The sequence below is a fragment of the Paroedura picta genome, chromosome 3 (genome assembly GCF_049243985.1).
Source record: "Paroedura picta isolate Pp20150507F chromosome 3, Ppicta_v3.0, whole genome shotgun sequence".
Taxonomy (NCBI): domain Eukaryota; kingdom Metazoa; phylum Chordata; class Lepidosauria; order Squamata; family Gekkonidae; genus Paroedura; species Paroedura picta.
The window spans coordinates 49,181,894-49,200,283 of NC_135371.1; the positions used below are offsets into that span (position 1 = coordinate 49,181,894).

Here is an 18,390-nt window from a genome sequence, read left to right on the forward strand (position 1 = left end):
CCTTCTAACATCCTTTGTGGTTTGGTTCAGATGTACTTTTAACAAGTGCTACTTTGTCCTTGTGCATTGATTCAGAAACCTGACTTTAAGCTCCTTGAAGGTGCCCAGTGCATCTGTAATTGCATCTCATCTTATAGTCTGATTCATTCAAAATAATTTAGGACAGTAATTAGCTTATAATATATGATGCTCCTGTTTATGATACCTGGATGAGCTGGCAGATCCTCATTTAGCAGGAAACAAATGCTTAAAAAGTGTGAGTTGTGCCAAAGTGTAAATTGGCTCAAAGGATTACTGGATAAAATATTAATATCTTAGGGCTATTTTTTATTTATTAGATTTTTAGGCTGCCCCCCCTGACAACAGTCTCAGGGTGGCTAACAACATTTAAAACCCATATATGAATTTTTGAAAACCATTTTCAGTTAAAACCAAGTTACAATGAAAAAAATGCTTACTACTTCCAAAGAACCTGGGATCGAAGTAGTTCTAATTTAGTTTATTTCCCAGGTTCAGATGGAAAAAGCCCATTCTGATGTCAGTGAGTGCTGGTATTGGCCCTAACCGTACAACTGACAGAAGAGCCCCATTTTGGCAGCTCCTATAGAGCCCGGAACTCTGTTAGCAGCTAAAAGATATGGACTTCAGATTTTGGATGTAAAAGTAATGGTCCCATATAATTTCTGAAATAGTGGGCAAATGCTGTGTAGTTCGATTGCACATATGTATGTATATTTATTAACAAGATTTTACCACCCCCCGTGCTCCTATAGAGCCACCAAGGAAGCTAACAAATACTAATTAAAATTAAAATATCATCTTAAAAGCCATTTTATTAGTTATTCATTTTTATTTATTTATTATTTCAGTTTCTGTACTGCCCTCCTGGCAAGCCAGCTCAGGGTGGGGTACATCATAAAAACAGTACAATTTTAAGTTAAAGTTAATGACAAACATTAAACCAGTATCTGTATTTAATAGCAGCCTCAGTTGCCATCATTGTTCCTTGTATGATCTCTACCAGTAGATCATTCCAGATTAGAATGTTTCCATGGGGGCGTTTATCAGGGCCCATTAGATGTTATAGGATCAGTGACCCCAACCAAAAACTTGGTGGAAGAGCTTTGTCCTGCAGGCCTTGTGGAACTGAGCCAGTTCCATCAGGGCCTGGATCTCCTCTGGGACCTTATTCCACCAAGTGGGGGCCAGGATAAGTATGTCTTGGTTGAGGCCAGATGTACTTCCTTGGGGGCAGGGATGGCCAGTCATTTGATATTTGCAGAGTGAAGCACTCTTTGGGGGACATAAGCAGAGAGGCAGTCCCAGAACATATATGGCCTACAAGGTAAGTACCAATACCCTAAGCCTCATCTGGAACTCAACCAGAAGCCAGTGCAACTGCTGGAGCACAAGCCAAATATGGGCCGCCCAAAGTGTTCCTGTGAGGACCTGGGCAGCTACATTCTGGGCCAGTTGGAACTTCTGGATCAGGGATAAAGGCAGGCCAGCATACAGCAAGTTATAGAAGTCCAGTCTAGAGGTGACCGTCTCATGCAGCACTGTGGCTAGGTGCTCTGGGGCCGGGTAGGATGCGAGTAGTTTGACTTGGCAAAGATAATCCTAGCTACTCTTGTAGCATTGAAGATCACACCCAGATTACTGTCTGTGTGCACAACCATACAAAAGAGGAAGAAGAATGCCAAGAAAATAGAAAACTCTCCACTTGTTGACGGAGGATGGCATCAGATGGGTTTAGACAAATCTCCCTGGGCACAGAGTTCCAGAGTTTTGGTGCCACTACTTTCCCAGGTTGCTACCCATCTAGTCACAGAAGGTGAGGCCACCCAAAGCATGGTCATTTAAGACCATTATGCATGGTTGCTGCATAACAGCGGGTGGGGGTTGGATGGAAGATGCGTTGGAGGAAGGTGCGTGGCAAGCCGTGTACGAACGGCACAGTGGCAACACTCGGAGCAGCCAGTGGCGACGGCCAAAGAGACAGCAATGTGGAGCAAACAGGATGGGAGTGCAGTGTGGGGCTTCTCGGCCCCGGCCCATCAATCGGGCTGTTTCCCCCCTGGATCCCCCTCCCCTGTGTGACGTCCACCGTCAAGCTAACTGCTTGGGCCATTCTGTCATTCCAGATACCTGCCATATATCCACCAGAACATCCAGTGAGTAACTTCAGGGCTCAGTCATAGCATTAAGTAACATATGGAGAAGCACAGGGAGTAGCTTTGAGGCCCATTCCGCACAGATTCATTGTAGCAGGAGTGTGGCAAATTGTAATCGCTACTAAAATGCAGTTATGCACAACGTCGTACACAATCTGCCACACTCCTGAAACAGTCCCACTAGAAGCGCTTCGTTGTAGTGCTTCCAAGGAAATCCCAAAAAGTGGATTCACCCTCTGGAAAGCTCTACACTCTTGCAACGAATCTGCAACAGTTTCGAAAAAGTTCTGTGCATTACCATTGTTGTGGTTTCAGCAAAGTCCCTCCCCCTGGCTCTCTCCTCTGATCTTCCGGCGAAGCGATCGACAGATTCGTTGCAACGTGTTTTTTTTTTAACCTGCCTTAAAGGGAAAGGGGCTTTTCGGGAGTATGATAATGGCCACCCATTGGCTGCTCATTTGATTGACGGCCAGGGGCGGGACAAAGCTCGGCAAATATTGCTTCCTTCCTAGCGATTTTTGCCAAGACGGGAAACCTGTGGGAAACGATAGAAGCGCAACTGGATTCCACTACAAAGGCAGGTATGCATAACGACGAATTCCACTATTTAAAATTGCGTTTTTTCTTTCCGAAACCAATTTGCCACATTGATCCTGGTGCGGAATGGGCCTGAGTGTCATGTTGGTTGAAGAATGGAAAGTATAAATACAGGCACTTAATTTTCATTGTTGCTGTACTCCTCTAATTCTGTCTCATCTGACGTTCTTTTGTGTTCCTTACTCTGCCCTGTCTGTGTCTGGGGATGGATAAAAGATGCAATGGTACAGGGGATTCCTGGGGGGGGGGGAAGGTGAGGCATTTGTGTTTCCTGTCCCCTACTCTCTTGCATCAGTGCCACATACAAATTGGAAATGGAGTTGGAATTTGTAGTTTTAGATGTCTTGTTCATATGTGTTTTATTTCAGTTTTCCCTCAACAGTACCTTATACCTTTCCCCATGTTTCTTTGGTTAGATTCTTAGCCCACATTTTAGATTAATTATTGGAGTGGGTGAATCAAATGCAAGTACACATTTGCAGAATTTATAATATTGTGATCATGACTGGGAAAGGCATATAAAGACATATAATTCCCCCTCTAGTTACCACTTTAATATGAATCATTGGGAAAAAAATGCCTGTATGATGTAATATTTTATGAGCCTCAGGAGTGGGTTGTAAACAAACAAACAAACAAACAAAAATAATAGCACCAATGCACATATGAGAGCTCATAATCACACAGTGTGCACAGGCAATATTATATGTTCAAGAAACAACTTCTTGCAGGCTGATTTAACTTCATAGAAAGAAATGAGGCCCTCAGTTGTATACACAGATCAGTACAAGACTCAGTGGCAGTATTCTGAATCCACAGATTGGTTGCTGGAATGATTGCTGGGAACGCTGATATGTAGGGTTGCCAGTTCTGCATTGGGATATACTTGGCGATGTTGGGGGTGGAGTGAGGAGTGGGCAGGATTTAGGGAAGAAAGGGATCTCAGCAGGATATGATGCCATACGGTCCACCCTCCAAAGTAGACATTTTATCCAGGGAAACTGATCCTGTTCATCGGGGGATCGTGTATAATAGCGGGTACCCCCTGGAAGCTGACAACCCCACTGATATATCTGAGGAATGGCTGTCCTTTAAATATGCTCAAAGAGGATTCCATGAACTGGGTTTTAATGGGCTCATGTCTCATCTCTTAATATGATCTCTGAGCATCGTGCATGCCAGCCCATTGTATGAAAAGTGTTCATGCTTAAATTGGCATCATTCCTTTATCAGCCTAAGGAAGAAAAACACTTTAATAAAACTGGCTCATAGATACTCAGTATCAGGTTTGTCAACCAACAGGGAAGGCAAGATCTCCCAGAATTAGATCAGTTCTGGACAAAACAGCTGAACTCCATGGCATTATATCTGCAGAGGTCTCTCTCCTCCCTCATTCCTACTCTCCTCAAAATCTCTAGGATTTTCCCAGCCCAGAGTTAGAAGACTTACTCGACAATCACCCAGCACTAATAATCTGAGTATCTCTTTTGGTGGCATTATCTGGAATCATAGTCCTTGTGCTATCTTTGGCTGCTAGCCAATGCTGCAGCAGGCATATGAGCTGTTTTGATATGGAAATATTTACATGTCCATTGTGGAAATGCTGCATTGCTTTCAGGGTTGTTGCCAATCTATTGTTGCTTTAGCACTACTCAGGACAGGCAGATATTACTGAATGACTACAAAGAAACAAAGAAAAGACCACTAATGAAAGTGCTCCTTATTTTTGCTATATAAATATATTAAGAACATGTGATATGAAGAATTTTTTACCTCATAAATTCTTCAGGACAGAAAGCATCACTGTACATTTCCTATAAGAACTCAGCATAATTTCTTCTACTGACATCTAAATTTCTAACTGCTGTTAACAGTCTTGAGTTTTACTCAGGATATACAGGAAACTGGTTCCTTCATTGGCATAAATAATCAGTAACATTAATATGGGAGTTCTTTATGACATTGATTCTAATATTATGAGGTGCCATGAGAATACCAGGAATAATAATATGTAGCAGTGGTAGAGTGCTTTCAGTGTTCTAAGTACTTCATGTACATTATTCTGTTGCCAACCTCACTACAACCCTGTAGGCAGGCCAGAAGATTACCTTGAAAGTTTACTGCAAAGGCAAGATAAGAACAGGAGTTACCCGGGTCACTGGTTTAGCCACAATGCTATTAAATACTAGCATAATTTCAGGCAATATATGATTTCAGGTTCTCTGAGAGTTCAAAGCAAAACTGGGGCCACACAGCTATAGAATATTAGCATATGTCTTTTTAAATAGAAGTTTTAAATTTCTCTATTTGCACAAAATCTTAGTCTGCCATAACCATTTTTAAAAATGAAGCACTGTCCTAAGAGTCTAATAAAGATGCCCCAAATCACAAATTAATCATTCTAAAGCAGGAACAGATATTCTGTGAATTCTCATTGTGTTAAAAGCTAGTCTTTTTACAATAGGAAAAACCCACTCCCCCAAAAAGAAAGATCTGCAGTGAGGATAACCCATGGATTTAATGGATTTCATGAAATAAGGATCAAGGATTTATATCTCTGTAGTCTTCAAATGGAAAGGCAAATCACTTCAAGTGGACTGACTTGTCTATGAAGTCTTCAAGCAGAGACTATGTCTAGCAATACAATTGGATGGGGTTTGTTTAATTCATACACAGCGGAATTCAATTAGAAACCTTAATTCATTGTTAGGCCTTCCTCCTAGGTGATGAAACATTTCCATTCCTCAGACATAACTAAATACAGATTTATCTTGTTGGACACACAACTCAACTTGGTGAGGAGTTTATGTCAGCAAGGCTCAGAGCAACTTCATTAGGAGTTTAGACTCTGACTATTTCCGCACGGAGGCAGAAAACGTGCACTGCCTCCTAGTAAACGGTGAGTTTATAAGCTTCCTGATGGGAGACCCCTCCCCCATTATCCCACCATCTAGTCGCAGGTTTTTGCCTCCCAACAAGTCTGCGGAGAAGCTGGAAGCATGAACAACCCTCAGGTTTCTCCCTACTCCTCAGGTTGTCAATAAACACAAGCCACCATTCCCTTCACAGTGGTTGTTTTGTTTGCCCTCCCCTGAGTCCCAAAATTATTTTTAAAAAATACACTTCTGTGTTGCTATGAGAACATACCAGTCAGTAAACGGGATTGTTGTTGTTGTTTTTTAATTACACTTCTGCATTGCTATGGGAACTTGCCACATCAATAAAACATTTCTTTAGATCTCTTTTTGGAATTCTTTGTATGGTCTCTCTTTATGTTCTGGTAGATTTCTGATAGGCTGGCCATGGAATTTGGACCCTGATGACTGTATATTCACAATAAAGATTTAAAATACGGAGCACGGATGCTAAGCTAATAGGGAGAGGGCTGCTTCATCACACACACACCCCTTTCCCCGTTCATACTCCACTGCCAGAAAACACAAACTGGAATGTGTTTTAGATTGTATTGCTGCCTAATCCCAATATTACTGTGCACACTGAAGTGAACATGACAGTACATTTTATTTGAACTGAGGGCATATTGCTTTGCAGTCTCATTATAATGTGGACAGCGCCATTTTAAAATTTTGATCCAGAAATTGAGAGGGGAGGGTGGGTTTGAGGGTGGGCAAAATGCTGCAGAGACTTTCAGATATGTTTCCCCCTGTTTGCGCCTCGTTGTGCACTGCAGCAAGAAAGGGGAAGCAGATTCTACCGCTTTCATGCAGTGAAGAGGATGAAACCTCCTGCCACCCACTGGAGAGCTCTGGGTTGCTGCCAGCATCATGAAGAAGCAGCATTAAAACCCACAAACAATGGGAGGCTGAGTGGGGAAAATTCCTCGTGCAGAAATGGTCACTGTCAAGAGTCTAGCAAAGTCATGTAAAAAAGAGAAATTGAATGTTTAAACATTACAGTTCTTGGAATAAGTGAGCTTAAGTCTACTGGTGAAAGACATTTTCAGTAATTTTCAGTCAGAAAATTACAAAGTGTTTTCCCTGGGAAATGCCAAAGAAGAAAAATGGAGTTCTAATAGTAAGCCAAGGTAAAGCACAAGTAATCAGGGACTCTACAATAAAGTCCAACTGCATAATATTAATAAGACTTAATGAAAACTCTATCAACATAACCACCATTCCAGTTTATGCCCTAACTACAGGTGCTGAAGGGATAGAATCGAAAGCTTTTGAAAGCTTTTGTGCAAGTGTCCAGGAAGAAATTGATCACAGACCTAAACAGAATGTGCTGATAATCATGGGAAATTGGAATGAAAAAGTAGGAAACAAAGTAGAATCAAATATCATCAGAGCATTTAGTTAGGAACATGATATAAAGCAGGAGAGGGACTCATAGAATTCTGTAAAGACAACAAGTTGTTCTTTGCAAGTTCATGTTTCAGGCAACTGAACAGACAATACCAGTTGGCCAATACAGGAATCAGATAGACTACATAACAAGAAGCAGAAGATGGAGATGCTGTATTCTGTCTGCTAAAATAAGTCCAGGAGCATGTCATGTTATAGACCATGAATTAATATTAAAAATGAGAATAAAGCTGAAGAAAACACCAAAGCATTCATAGTGCCAAAGCACAATCTAAGCAACATTCCTGAAGAGGTTAAAGACCATGTAAAGAACAAATTTGCATTATGGGTTCAAATGAAACTGAACCAGAAGAACGATGAGGTATTATCAAGGAAGGATGCACAAAGACTATTCCTGTAGCCAAAACAAATGTAAAATCTTGATAGATGGTTGACAAAATTCTTAAAAGTGATAAACAGGGTTAAGAAGCAAAAATAAAAGATTTCAGAAATAGTAGCATATGTTGAAATCCAGTGACTTACACATAAAGACAAAGATAATTATTATAATACCCACTTTAAAGAAAAGTTTGAGGCCAGTATCACCTTTAAGACCAGCAATCTTATTCTGGGTATGGGATTTCATGTGCATGCACATTTCTTCAGTTATTTTCCCAGAAAGCATTTTCCTGGGTAACCTTATTTAGGATTCTGTAATCTGGACCACATAAATCCAATCCAATCCTCACCAAACTTAGAGGACAGATAAAGGAGAGTCAGCTGCATATCCCCTTTGAGTCTGATGTTTCTAGCACACTGATGTTTCTACCATCTCACAAATCTCATAATCTGAAGCAGTTCATGTGGTGGCTAAACATTTGTGATTGTTTGTGGTTTTATGAACTGGGCATATCACAAACCGTGAACCAAACTGCATTTTGGCAAAGATATCAGACAAGGATGATAAAGAAGAAAAGTTTGTTTTTATACACCACATTCCTCGACCCTAAAGCATCTTTAAGCAGTTTCCAATTGCCTTTCCTTCCTTTCCCCACAACAGGCACCTTGAGGGGTAAATGGGGCTGAGAGAGTTCTGAAAGAATTGTGACTTGCCCAAAGCCACTCAGCAGGCTTCATATAGAGGAGTGGGAAATCAATCTCAGTTCTCTAGAGTTAGCTGTTATGAACCATTACAGCATAACAGATGTATTTTATCTCCATCTCTATAGGGAGATAAAGGAATCTATATAAGGAAAATAGGATTAGATTTAAGTGGAAATTGGTGGTAGAAAGCATTAACAATTTGGAATATGCAGATGAGAACACATTGTGTATGTATATAGTGTAATCAATCACAGCCAATCTATGGCAACTCCAGCAAGGAGCTTCAAGTCAAGTAAAAAGCAGATAGAACCATAGACTCATAGAGTTGGAAGGGACCTCCAGGGTCATCTAGTCCAACCTCCTACACAATGCAGGAACACACAATTACCTGCCCACCCACAGTGACCCCAATTTCATACCCCAGTGATCCCCCTACACCAAAAATCTCTATAATCCAGCCTGGCCTGAAGGAAATTCACCTACCATCCCATGCTGGCAATCAGCAATTCCCTAGGTATGCGAGGAAGGCGCACAAGAGACTGGCACATCCCTTCCTGCCCACCCACTCACAATCTGCCTAAGTTCATAAAGTCAGCATTTCTGTCAGATGACTATCTAGCCTCTGCTTAAAAACTTCCAATGAAGGAGAACCCATCACCTTCTGAGGAAGCCTGTTTCATTGAGGAAGCGCTCTGTCAGGAACTTCTGGATGTTGAGCTGAAAATTCTTTTGAATTAATTTCAACCCATTGGTTCTGGTCTGACACTCTGGGGCAACAGAAAACAACTCTGCTCCTTCTATATGACACAGGGTATTTTATTATGTTATTTAATAGGTATTTTACTCTTCTTTGAATGAGACCAAGGTGGTATAAACAGGGTTCATTTCATTGCCTATTCACAATAGCCATGCAAGACAGATTAAGTTAAATTGCTTGAGCAGCGATTTGAACCACACAGCCAAGATTTAACATAGTATTTACCACACCTTTGCAATTACCATCCATTTTTATTTGCTCACTTTCAATGCGTTGAAATATTAGTTGTCATTGCTGAAAAGTAAACAACACAGAATTTGTAAGAGGTGCGCCAGAAAAATGGAGAAAGGTATAATAAATTGTAGGTAATGTGTTCTGTTCTTCCATAGAAGTAGTAAGAATTCTGTCATGTAGGACAACTGTATCACGAACCACATAGGACAGTATGATGTATGTTTAGCCATCAAGAAATAATGTCTCTACAATTCTGTATCAAATCAAATTTTTGTGAACTGCCCCTTGTGCTGTGGAAGTAGTCAAATGGGAAACAGGACAGATGGTCAAGAGCCAGTTGGTTCAAATGCAGATCTCTGCCACAAGGTGGCTGCTGGGAAGTCACCTTGTGGTTCAGGAAATATCTATGAACAGACTCTTAGTAAATTGAACATCCTTTATACACAGCCCCTATAATCACAATAGAGAAAATGTACCATGTATTGCTTCTATTAAAGAAAATAGAGAAAATGTACCATGTATTGCTTCTATTAAAGAAAACAGAAATCCGTTTCAAGTGGTCTTACCAAATAATAATGAGTGTATAAGAGAAACCCAAAACCTTTCAAAGAACATTTTGATTGTGTGGAAAGCAACCTATTGAACTGTGTGTCTTCTCTCTCCTGCCCTCTCTTTGTGACATTGAAACTCACTGAATGGCATTTTGCATCAGCATTACATCATATTAAATATAATGCCATATTATGAGTCATTGTTATAAATCATGACACGGGCTGCATTAGTAAGCTAAGGACAAATCAAGGTGGATTTTTATTTGATGTTTCTCTATACAGAGGGACATAGGTGTGCTGACTTAGTAATCCTATCATGTCCTACATTTGGTACTGCTTTGCTTTACCTTCAGAACTTGAAGTTAAATTTCCTTTTGTGGCTCAAAGAAATTCAGAGAAAATATAATGAAATCTTCTATAGCTATTGGACATGAGGTCATTACTTACAAAACAAATACACTGGAATAATTACTTATTCTAAAGGCAATGTGAAACATAAGATCAGTGGAAGTATCTGGATTCCCAAGTACTGTTTGAGGACAAAAATTAAAATCAGAGTCCAGTAGCACCTTTAAGACCAACAAAGATTTATTCAAGGCATTTATTCAAGCACTGTTCATCAGACTAAGAACTGACCACCATAAGAGTAGGAATATATAAGCAAAAGTTAATCCTGTTACATTAGTAAACTGCGTCACAGCATCCATACACAGTCACATAATAACTCCCTGCCAAACCAGCCAATCAGACTCCTCAAACCCATTTGTAGTTCACAAAGACATATCAGAAATAAAACTGTCAAAGCCAGTGATCCATGGCTCACACCCTACTATTTACTGCCAGCCCCATCTGTATCCATACCAGTGTGAAACTTTCTTACAAATTGAAGCTAAGCTGGCAGCTATCTTGTCATGGGACCAGAAAGTAGAATTCAAAATTACATTACATATTACTAAATCACATAATCCCAATTAAAATAAATTGTGAGGAATGTGAGTACACAAGTAACATAAGGTTAGAATGCATGTTGTTGTTATGTGCGAAGTCGTGTCTGACCCATCGCGACCCCATGGACAATGATCCTCCAGGCCTTCCTGTCCTCTACCATTCCCCGGAGTCCATTTAAGTTTGCACCTACTGCTTCAGTGACTCCATCCAGCCACCTCATTCTCTGTCGTCCCCTTCTTCTTTTGCCCTCGATCGCTCCCAGCATTAGGCTCTTCTCCAGGGAGTCCTTCCTTCTCATGAGGTGGCCAAAGTATTTGAGTTTTATCTTCAGGATCTGGCCTTCTAAAGAGCAGTCAGGGTTGATCTCCTCTAGGACTGACCGGTTTGTTCGCCTTGCAGTCCAAGGGACTTGCAAGAGTCTTCTCCAGCACCAGAGTTCAAAAGCCTCAATTCTTTGACGCTCGGCCTTCCTTATGGTCCAACTTTCGCAGCCATACATTGCAACTGGGAAGACCATAGCCTTGACTAAACGCACTTTTGTTGGCAGGGTGATGTCTCTGCTTTTTAGGATGCTGTCTAGATTTGCCATAGCTTTCCTCCCCAGGAGCCAGCATCTTTTAATTTCTTTGCTGCAGTCCCCATCTGCAGTGATCTTGGAGCCCAGGAAAATACAATCTGTCACGATCTCCATTTCTTCCCCATCTATTTTCCAGGAATTGAGAGGGCTGGATGCCATGATCTTTGTTTTCTTGATGTTGAGTTTCAAACCAACTTTTGCACTCTCCTCCTTCACCTGCATCAACAGGCTCTTTAGTTCCTCTTCACTTTCTGCCATTAGAGTGGTATCATCTGCATATTTGAGGTTGTTGATATTTCTCCCTGCAATCTTGATCCCAATTTGTGACTCCTCTAATCCCGCATTTCTCATGATGTGTTCTGCATACAAGTTAAATAGGCAAGGCGACAGTATACAGCCTTGCCGAACTCCTTTCTCAATTTTGAACCAGTTAGTGATTCCATGTTCAGTTCTCACTGTTGCTTCTTGACCTGCATATAAATTTCTCAAGAGACAAATAAGATGCTCTGGTATTCCCATCTCTTTAAGAACTTGCCACAATTAGTTGTGCTCCACACAATCAAAGGCTTTAGCATAGTCAATGAAGCAGAACTAGTTCCTCTGCCTCTTCGAAATCCTGCCTGTACTTCTGGAAGTTCTCGGTCCACATCTTGCTGGAGCCTAGCTTGTAGGATTTTGAGCATAACTTTGCTAGCATGAGAAATTAGTGCAATGGTGCGGTAGTTTGAACATTCTTTGGCATTGCCCTTCTTTGGGATTGGAATGTAAATTGACCTTTTCCAATCCTGTGGCCATTGTTGAGTTTTCCAAATTTGCTGGCATATTGAGTGTAGCACTTTTACTGCATCGTCCTTTAAGATTTTGAATAGTTCAACTGGAATGCTGTCACCACCACTAGCTTTATTGTTGCTCAGACTTCCTAAGGCCCATTTGACTTCACATTCCAGGATGTCTGGCTCCAGGTCAGTAACTACCCCACTGTGGTCATCAGGGATGTTAAGCTCGCTCTTGTATAGTTGTTCTGTATAATTTTGCCACCTTTGTTTAATCTCTTCTGCTTCTGTGAGGTCCCTACCATTTTGGTCCCTTATCATACCCAACTTTGCATGAAACATTCTCTTCATATCTTCAATTTTCTTGAAAAGATCTCTGGTCCTCCCCATTCTATTGTTTTCTTCTATTTGTTTGCACTGTTCATTTAAGAAGGCATTCTTATCTCTTCTAGCTTTTCTCTGGAATTCTGCATTCAATTGGGTGTATCTCTCTCTTTCTCCCTTGCCTTTCACTTCCCTTCTCTCTTTAGCTATTTGTAAAGCTTCCTCAGACAGCCATTTTGATTTCTTGCATTTCTTTTTCTTTGGGATGGTTTTAGTTGCTACCTCTTGTACAATGTTGCGAACCTCCGTCCATAGTTCTTCAGGCACTCTGTCTATCAGATCTAATTCCTTAAATCTATTTGTCACCTCTACTGTGTATTCGTTGGGGATATGATTTAGTTCATACCTGAGTGGCCTAGTGCTTTCCCCTACTTTCTTCAATTTAAGCCTAAATTTTGCTACAAGAAGCTCATGATCTGAACCACAATCAGCTCCTGGTCTTGTTTTTATTGACTGGATAGAACTTTTCCATCTTTGGCTACAGAGCACATAGTCAATCTGATTTCTGTGTTGACCGTCTGGTGATGTCCATGTGTAGAGTCGTCTCTTGGGTTGTTGGAAAAGAGTGTTTGCTATGACCATTGTATTCTCTTGACAAAATTCTACCAGCCTGTGCCCTGCTTCATTTTGTACTCCAAGGCCAAACTTGCCTGTTATCCCGGTTATCTTTTGGCTTCCTACTTTAGCATTCCAATCCCCCATGATGATAAGCACATCATTTTTTGGCGTTGCTTCTAGAAGGTGTTGTAGGGCTTCATAGAACTGATCAACTTCATCCTCTTCAGCAGCAGTGGTTGGGGCATAGACCTGGATCACTGTGATGTTGAATGGTTTGCCTTGGATTCGAACTGAGATCATTCTGTCATTTTGGAGATTGTATCCCAAGACTGCTTTTCCTACTCTCTTATTGATTATGAAAGCTACTCCATTTCTTCTGCGAGATTCTTGTCCACAGTAGTATACCTGATGGTTATCTGAATTAAATTCACTCATTCCTGTCCATTTTAGTTCACTGATTCCTAAAATGTCGATGTTCAGTCTTGTCATTTCTTGTTTGACCACGTCCAGCTTGCCTTGATTCATGGATCTGACGTTCCAGGTTCCTATGGAATAAAAATCTTTACAGCATCGGACTGTCTTTTCGCCACCAGTTACTTCCACAGCTTAGCGTCCTTTCGGCTTTGGCCCAGCCGCTTCATTCATTCTGGCGCTACTCGTACTAGCCGTCTGCTCATCCCCAGTAGCATATTGGACACCTTCCGACTTGAGGGGCTCATCTTCTGGCGTCATATCGTTTTGCCTTTTGGAACTGTCCATAGAGTTTTCATGGCAAAGATACTGGAGTGGTTTGCCATTTCCTTCTCCAGTGGATCACCTTTTGTCAGAGCTCTCAGCTATGACCTGTCTGTCTTGGGTGGCCCTGTACGGTATAGCTCATAGCTTCACTGAACTACGCAAGCCCCCTTGCCACAACAAGGCAGCGATCCTTGAAGGGGGATGATCCTTGAAGGGGGCATGCATAGTGAGATAAAAAAACCTTTGTCCTTGTTGAGTCCAGGGTATGTCAAAGTATTGAGTGTTGTAATAACTTGCATTTCTGCAACCTCCCTTTCTAGCCTGTTCTTGACGTTTTTTTTGTAATTACACAGCTACTTTCAGGTCCCTTACAGAATGTCCTGGAAGGTTGAAGTGCTCCCCTACAGGTTTTTCAATTAAATAATTAAGTAAGCCTGTCCCAGAGTCCTTGCTGACTTCTTTACTATTTTTTTTTTGCTAGTGAAGAATTGAATCTTAGAGACCATTTATGCACTGGAGGTTCCATGCCAGTCTGCAGGCTGGAGTTTTAGCTCTGGCAGGTTGCCCCATATCTTCCTGTACCCACACAGGGGAACATTTGGCCCGGTACACCTCATCCGCCCCCGATTTGTGCTCCTGCACAGGAGCTGGGGCAGTGAAGTTCCCAGTGCATATACAGTCAGAAGCAAGATTTTGTTGATATACACTTATTGCTAGGAATCTTTTCACCAGATCTATTCAAGGTACCATCTTCATGTAATTGACAAAGACCTTCAGCTTGCATCTGAGCATACTTTGTAGATATTTAAACAAGGCAGTAAATGGTCAGTAAGTAGTGAAAATTTCAAAGCATTTTCAAATAGGGGTACAAATTTAGTAAGGTAAATGTAAAGGTATCCCCTGTGCAAGCACCGAGTCATGTCTGACCCTTGGGGTGACGCCCTCCAGCGTTTTCTTGGCAGACTCAGTACAGGGTGGTTTGCCAGTGCCTTCCCCAGTCATTACCGTTTTACCCCCCAGCAAGCTGGGTACTCATTTTACTGACCTCGGAAGGATGGAAGGTTGAGTCAACCTTGAGCCGGCTGCTGGGATTGAACTCCCAACCTCATGGACAGGCAGCTTCAGACAGGATTTCTGCTGCTTACCACTCTGCGCCACAAGAGGCGCTTACAAATGTAGTAGAAGTAGCTAAAAGTTCCATTCAGAAATTCAAAATGCCTTGGTTTCATATGGGATAGGAATGCATGTACATTTGGATAAATTTGCCATCCTACTTGCCCTTCCTTAATTCATGTATCAAATTTCTGGGAGGAACTGTTTCGGAGTGAGGTATCTATCATTTTCCAGTGGCAAATGGCCATTTTCTAAGAAACAAATTTGTAAAAGGTGCCAGCAAGCAGTGGCCTCTGTGTTAAATGGGACACATTTGTGCCGATGACTCCATAAGAAGAAATACCTTTTTCTATATGTGCCAGCTTTAGTCTGGCCTTTAAGTCATAGAGCTTTGAATAGTGGTGGTGGTGGTCGGGGGGGGGGAACTGTTGTACATGTAAGGGAACCAAAAATATGTGCCATGGCATCCAGCTATCTCAAGTCATGCCAGCAAAAAAATCTTTAAATGCCCTCACGTGTCTGGATCTTTTGAAAATTACCATAGACTCCAGGAAGTCTAGAAGAACATCCTCCTTTGAATAATTAAAAACTGGCTGGGGCTGCTCTGATACCTTTGGAATCAAGGGATATTATGGTATCAGCAGCAAAGCCACTGAGGCCTTGAAGCTCATGTGTTAATCATACAATTTAAAATGTTTTCTGACTTGGGTGTCATTTGATTAACATCGCTGATCTTTGCTTTCCAAGCCTTCCAGTTTTTGGCCATGGTCCAATGAAGCTATGTGCTAGTGTGTGGAGGAACTGCTTGTGTAGTAAGAGGTTTGTTTGAAGTCTCCCCTGCAGTCCTTAAATTGCTAGAGAGACAAGACAAGTGTCAAGGATGTTCCTGGATGTGCGTGTGTTTGCAGTTCTCCCTCAGGTACACTTAGATCATTGTGACCTTTCCTCTTTTGAAGGATGCTGCATAGAAATGGACCTTCCCCCCCCTGATCCAGAGAGCCCGGGCTAGACTGAACGTGTCAAATATCTGAAGCTTAGGGTTGGCCATCAAGGAAGTACAAGATTGCTATGCAGAAGGAAGCAATAGCTAACCACCTCTGATAACCCTAAGGCAGTGGTTCCCAACCTTTCTAATGCCACGACCCTTTAATATAGTTCCTCATGTTGCGGTGACCCCCCCACCCATAAAATTATGCAAGTGTTCTTTCACAAAAGTTAAACTGAAAACTGACCAATGGCGTGAAGATCCATTGTTCAGGATTGTATATATATTGGTTATAAATTGTATATAAATTGGTGGACACTTTCAGGAGGAGCGGCAACATTGGCAGTGCCCCCTCCCCCACCAAGCTGCTCCCCCTGCCGCAACCCCTGTGAAAGAGTTGTTTAACCCCCAAGGGGTCCCGACCCCCAGGTTGAGAGCCACTACCATATTGGGTTGTCATAAGTCAGCTGTGACTTGATACTTTCCACCACCACCACCACATAAAAATAGGGCTAGATACTATATCCATTTTGTTGCAGCATATGGAATATCATTAGTGAAGCAAGTTTTGCTTCCTGAGTAGACATGGTTTAATTTTATTACAGCTTACTCCTATTAATGTTTATTGGTTGCAGTAGGGAGTTGTTTGCAGGTAGGCAAGACTGTAGACTTACCAGATGACCTCTTTGCAGATATCTTATTTGAGGCCAGTCAAATGATTTATGACTCTTAAAGTGGAATCAAAATAACTTTTTCCCAATGAAGAGACCTGAGTAGGCTTATAAGCAGATCTACTTAGAATAGTACTGTAATACTGCCATCCAAACGGTTAGTTATGCCTTTTGTACATTGAAATTAAAATGATTAGAAGGTCATAAATTGGTTTAAGATTGTCCCATATTTATAGAACGTTGTCATCATCATATCATCATGACCATCATTATGTTCACCATAAAAGCCTTAAACTGATGATATGCTGTCAAACAAGACCAGATAAACCACATTTAAGACCTGAGTCCATATGTTAATTAGCTGATAGTTCATCTAGTTAGCTTCACAGTGTTTCCTCTTAATAGTTAGGAAAGTGTCACAGCTCCAGAGTTAATGCAGCCACAGTAGCTACTAATATTCCAAAAATATTGATGCACATAAAAACTGTATCTAAATTTTCAAAATTGAGCTGATACCTATGCCTGCATTTTCATATCTTTCTCAACCCAGAAAACATTTTGTATGAGCTCACTGGATAAAGGGTTCAGAAATGTGTTTATACATGCCAAGAAAAAATAACATAAATTGGAATCTCTGTGTGAACATCTGAAGAACTTTGCCTGACGAAGCATCTTATGGCAACAATCTAAACAATATTCAGTTCCCTGGTTTCTCAAATGTGGCAACAGTGGCTATATGAAGCCACTGGAGCTTTTTGATGTGGCCACTAAAGCACCATTGATTGCCATGGGGCTGCAGTGGTGGCAACCACAGGGCACGTTCTATGGGAGGATTTGCAGCTACAACTAAAGATGAGTGCTGATAATCCTGTTCTAATTGTCCTGCTAGTGACAGCATGGAGAGAGACAGATGGATGAATTGTCAAAAAGTCATAAATATCATCTAAAACTGTTCTGCAACAATGATACCTTATTAGCCTTCTATTACTTTTACCAGTTATCATGTTAACCTCTACCCTACTCCACACCAAGACACAGGCTCTATTTAGTAAGTCTGTTAATGACAGAAACAGAATGTGCTGGGAGGGGAGAGGGAAGCACGCAAGCCTCACAAAAAGCTAGGGTTATGCCAGTCCTGAAAAACAAGTTTGTTGTCACATTTGAATGCAGTTATAGACTTATTCGGTGGGATATAGCTTTCAGTGCTGGATGGAAACAAATTTAACACATCCTGAGGATTCCCTGAGAAATCTAGCAGGGTTCAGTATTTCATTTGACAACGCCGTACTAGTGCAAATATCACAAATGTTAAATGGGGATGTCAAAGATCTATGTAATGCTTGTCCTACTGTTTTGGCTAGAAGCTAAACAAGTATATTCTATCAAGATGGGTAGCTTTGTTCATCTTTCGGTAACAGCATAAGAGTGCAAGAGTCCAGTAGCTCCTTAGAGACTAACAAAATGTTTAGCTTTTGTGACTAATGAAAACACATACCCTGCTTTTTCTTAGTCTTTAAGTTGCAACTAAACTCTTGCTTTTTTATACTTGACAGAAAATTTCTGCAAAAGCCCAGCATGAAGATAACAGGAGACACATCACATTAACTGATATAAAAACTGGACTTCACGCTAATCATTCAGTTCAGCTGTCCTCAACTTTCCATTTATATGAAGCTATGGGACCATGTCCTACTTCTTTCTAAGCTTTTAGCTCTTTCATGTGTCCAGAGGTTGTAGTTTTACACAAGAGATTATGGCACCATAATACTTATCCTCCACTATAGACCTGCTGGACTCTCTATGAGGAAAATGTACAACCTTGTGAACAATCACAGCTATTTTTTATAAAAGCAGTTAAAACTATACCCTTCCAAAGAGAGGCATTCAACCAAACCAACCTGACTTGACACCAACAGGCATTA

At 41.2% G+C, this 18,390-nt stretch overlaps 1 protein-coding gene across 1 annotated transcript in view; it reads left to right on the forward strand.

The window, feature by feature from the left end:
• The window catches only part of WNT7A (Wnt family member 7A), a 59,976-nt gene that overhangs the window by 27,321 nt on the left and 14,265 nt on the right, over positions 1-18,390 (forward strand). The gene's annotated exons all lie outside the window — the stretch shown is intronic.